A 5299-nucleotide genomic window follows, 5' to 3' on the forward strand; every position below is an offset into this window, starting at 1 on the left:
TTTCGGGAGGCCCTAGAGCCAGAGACACCCAAGACAAACAGACCAGGACTTCTCAACATCAGAGGATAGTGGAGTGTGCTCCTCACAACATTTCTGAGATCTTACTCTTCCAGCAGTGGGCAGGGAGGACTGATTCATTAAAACGCGTAAGCAACCCTGGGAGTTCTGGAGTGTATTTGGAGAGGAGAAACCTAGGAAAAGCTTGGACTTCTTAATCATTCTGCAAGTGAAAAGGTAGACGCTTGGGTATAAATATGTGACCGTATTTCATTATCACAGATGGGTAAGGTCAAGACTCTTGCATTACAAGGGGGAAATAATAGTGAAATGTGGTTGTCAGCAAGGGTTTTTTTCAACTACCCTTTTACACACACTTGTTTCCCATGGCACTTACTTGTAATAAATCACAATGGGCAGAGTCTCTGCAGCTGAGTCAGTAATATCTGAATATCCCTGGCAACCTAGAAGCCAGGCATTCTAAGGAAAGTAAAATAGGAAACAAAATAGGGAGAACCCAGACTTTCAAGTCAGATAAACTGAGGGTGGGAGGCTCTAAGTGGGTTCCACAGGGGTTCCATTGGCTACGTTTGTTGGGGACACTGAGAAGCATTTTAGTATGTACCTGATAAATGAATGAATTGATATCATTCTTACCATGTTATTGCAGTGCACCTTTGAAAGAAGTTTTTTTAATAAGCTCTGACTTGCTGAGTATTTATATCTGTTTTGATTTGACATGATCGATAAGCACCCTGAGTGCTCTCAGTTGTCACCAAGAGCCACTGGGTTCCTTGTCTTAACTCATGCTTCTGTCACTCTGAAGCCTTCTCCTGCTCTAATGCTGGCTAGCCTTGGTAGCTGACCTCTTTGGCTCTCCTCCACCTCTCCAGGCCTGAATAGCGAGGATTATAAGTTTCTAATGTTAATCAAGGCTTAAGATACTAAGTCAGCCAAATCAATAAACGCTTTGTATAATTAAAGTTGAGCACCTCTTTTTGTGCTTGAGAAAAGCCATAATGATTCCTTTGCTTTTTAGAAAGGGTTGGCTGAAGACTGAAGATTTTCAGTAAGTTCAAACTTCCTAAGAGATTTGTTTCTCAGAGAGCCAAAAGAAAAATAATAGAATGAATTTGAGAGTACTGTAGTGGTGAGAATTGTAAAGATAATTACCCACATTAGCCACATTCCATCCATTTTCTTTGCTTTTTTCTACAAAACTAGAAAGGGAATACAATAAAACCAATCTGTGATAACGGAACAGATGATCCCTTTAACAAAGTGTAAGTACACTTGAGCTGTAAATCCAAGGGACAGTGCTGTAACTGCCAACTGATGTTCAAATATTCTGTCCAAGTTAGGTGCTGAGGTGACATGCTATAAAGATATGGATCACTAGCGTTCATAAGCCCTCCTCCTTGGGAGCTCTTGGGGTGGCATGGAGCTCTCCCAAGGAAGACTGTGGTATGATCCTGGGCCCTCTAGATACAGAGCCCAACACAGAATGCTGCCTTCTATCTGGCTCTAGAACCACAGGGGCTCTGGGCACCCAGGGGGTGGCTCCATCAATGATTGTAATGCTATTAATACTACTTACCATTTTTAATGAGATCTTGGGAATCAATGATGGTACTTCATGAGTACACACTGCACCTAACAGGTTGATTAGTATTTATGGAAAGTCTGTGACATTTTCAGTGTTGTGACAAATAACAGAGCTATTATTATTCACTATGTGATTCCATGGAGCTTTCAACATAGTAGAGTCCTATATATTTGCAACCCTCTGCATATGAGGACCCGTATGCAGGGATGATATTCAAAATATTTAACAACCTCTATGGCCCAATTACCAACCAGTCAGATAGATGTCAGGCAACAACAGTTGATGCAACCCTACTTCTGCTTATTGGCTGAACATCAGCCCTGCTTATGTTGGCTTCTCTAGAATCTGAGTGCATTATAGGAGATCTACCATAGACTGATTGCCAATCCCAGAACTCAAACGAGAAGACAAAATCATCTTTTTTTTTTAAGATTTTATTTATTTATTCATGAGAGACAGAGGGGGAGAGAGAGAGAGAGAGAGAAGCAGAGGGAGAAGCAGGCTCCCAAGGAGCAGGGAGCCCGATGTGGAACTCGATCCCAGGACCCCGGGACCGTGACCTGAGCGGAAGGCAGACGCTCAACCATCTGAGCCACCCAGGAGCCCCAAGACAAAATCATCTTGAGGACTTTATCCTTAACTGTGAAAAGGGATACAGAAGTAGATGCAGAATAATCAAAAAAGGGATATAAGAAAGGATTGTAAAAATTTATTTTTAAGGCCCCTTATAGAAATCCGAAGTTTTGAAAGGACAGAATTTCTTGTCAAAGAGAGAAGCCCCATTGTGGCAACAATTCTGATCATATATACTTTAACTTAGCATATATTTTGGGGGAACAATTTGGATGAAGAGATCAAATTTGATTGCTAGAGAAAAAACCCATTCTTCATCATGCATAAGTTTAGGCCAGCATGGTAGTTTCCAGGATATGAGAGGACAGAGACCTGCTGATCTCCCAATGGACTAGATTTTACTAGCACTCATTTCCTTCCTGACACCGAGCCAGACCCAGGGTCTGGAGGATACAGCAGGAAACTGAAAAGAGCCCAGCTCATTCTTCCTGTGACTTTATGTAGCAAGAACTGCTCACTCCTCTGTGATACCCATAATTATTCCTATTCAAAGCCAGCTTTGCCTGTGTATTTCGTATAGTCTGAATGTCAGGAAGGTGCCAAGGGAAGGAAACCCATCCATTGTGGAATACCATCCAGTACTGAGGCTTGTAAACAAATTGGAAAAGCCAGGAGTAAACAGTGTAGTCAAGGTGTGGTAATAGAGAAATCCATTCTGGACAAGACGTGGGTCCCACCTTCTCAAACATAAAAGGACAGATAAGATTAAATAGGCCTCCCCTAATCATAAAATAATAAAAAGTGGAATTTGTTTGAAAGTTAAAACTGCCCTCTCACCCACCTTGAGCCTATTTTGGAAACCCTTTAACTGTTTGGATGAGAGTCACCCACAAAATGGAAGAAAATTTCCTTTACTTAAAGTCAACTGATTGTAGGTGCTAAAAACATCTGCAAAACATCTTCATAGCAACACTAGATTATTGTCTGATCAAATAACTGGGTACAATAGCCTAGCCAAGAAGACACATAAGACTAAGCATCACCATCCACCTTGTCAACTTGGCACCCATATACATCTCCTTAAACCATGCTTCATCTCCAAACGCAAACAATAATAAAGTCATACTTCTGAATGGACATGGGACCCAATTTGAGCCAATGAGATGCAGGGAGAAACAAAGAAAGTTTTGCATTCTCTGCTTTCTATTTCACTGAGAAAATAGAAATGGTCAGGAGTCTTCTAAATCTCCCACTACCATCTGCAGCCATTTATTGTATGTATGTCCATATACTCTGCCTTTTCTTTTGTAACTAAGGATGAACTGTCAGTGATTGTCCTCTCGAGCTCAGTCAACACTTTTACCTCTCTAAGGACACATTGCCCAGCAATTCTCTGCTGTACCTCCTGCATCGTGAATTTCCCTCTCTACTGGATTCTTCTCATCAGCAGAAAAATACACTTTATTTTTTCCATCTTAAAAATCCTTCTCTAAAGTGGCTGCTAAGGAGTACAGGGTTTCTTTTGGGGGGTGCTGGAAATGTTCCAAAATCGACTGTGGTGATGGTTACACAATGCTGAATATACTGTCTACTAAAAACCATTGACCTGTACACTTTAAATGGGTGAATTGTATGTATGTGAAGTGTATCTCAACAGAGCTATTATTAAAAAAGAGGATCCTGGCAAATATGATATCTAAATATTTGGAATTGGGTTGAATAAGTCGCAATGATATTTCAACTACTTTAATGGAAGATCTGAAAATATTTGCAAACTTATTCTATAAAATGATATAAATTTCATTTATTCATTAAGAAAAATATGATAGAGTAGAAAACAAAAAGAGGAAATAAAAGTACCTCCACTAAAAAAGCACTCTTGACATCATGCCTCCTTCCAGTTGCTACTTTATTCCTCTCCTTCCCTTTGCACCCAAAGTTTATTTTAAAAATTGTCTCTACTATTTTTCTTCAATCTCTCTTTTCCCACACTTCCTTGAACCTACTCCATTCAAGCTATCACCTCACCACTTCAATAAAACTGCTTTTCAAGTGCACCAGCCACCTCCATGTAGTTATAGCTGATGGTCAATTCTCAATCCTGATCTTTGTCCTATCAGTCATAATTGATGCAGTTTACCTACCACTTCCTGGTTATCCTTCCTACACAGCCACAATGGTGCTATGTAACAAATCCACCCCCAAACTCAGTAGTTGAAAGCATTTATTTTGTCCATTCATCTGTGGGTCTCATGAGGGGTCTTCTAATCTAGGCTTGGCTCACCAGGGGCTGGGCTCCAGGCAGCAGGATGGGCTCAGGTCTACTGCCCATGTCTCCAGTCTTTCTTGGGCCAGCGAACTCATCTGGTCATGCCTACTCCTGCAAGAGGGCAAGTGGAAACATAGGAAGCCAGTAAGATCTAGACTCAGATCCGGCACTGGCATTTCCACCAACATTCTATCAGCCAAAGAAAATCGTGTCTTGGAGCCCCAAATCAAAGGACCTGTAAATATGTTCTATCTCTAGGGGGAATACTTACATTGTCGTATGGCAAAAAGCATGGACACGGGGAGGGGTGAAAAATGGGGATCTTTTTTTTTTAAGATTTTATTTATTTATTTGATGGAGAGAGACAAAGCAAAAGAAGGAACACAAGCAGGGGGAGTGGGAGAGGGAGAAGCAGGCTCCCCACAGAGTGGGAAGCCCAATGTGGGGCTCGGTCCCAGGACCCTGGGGACCTGAGCCAAAGGCAGATGCTTAATGACTGAGCCACCCAGGCGCCCCAAGAATGGGGATCTTTAATCTACTATGCTGTCCTGGAATCACTTTCTTCATTGGTTTCTAGAATTCTACATTCTACCTGTTTTACTCTTTCCCTTTGGCTGCTCCTTCCCAGCAGTGGAATTGGAATGCCTCAAAGATCATCCTTAGACTCCTTCTCTAGCTAGAGTGATTCCTTTGGTGATCTCGTCTAGCTTTATGGTTTTAAAAATTGTTTATGTGCTGATGACTCCCAGTTTGCACCTTCACTCTGACCTACCCCCTGAACTCTAGACTCATATACCCAACTGCCTATACTTGAATGTCTAACAGTAATTTTAAATTTAACATGTCTAAAAACA

The sequence above is a fragment of the Eumetopias jubatus genome, unplaced genomic scaffold, assembly GCF_037043125.1.
Source record: "Eumetopias jubatus isolate StellerSeaLion01/CBP00866 unplaced genomic scaffold, mEumJub1_p1.0 scaffold_2, whole genome shotgun sequence".
NCBI lineage: Eukaryota > Metazoa > Chordata > Mammalia > Carnivora > Otariidae > Eumetopias > Eumetopias jubatus.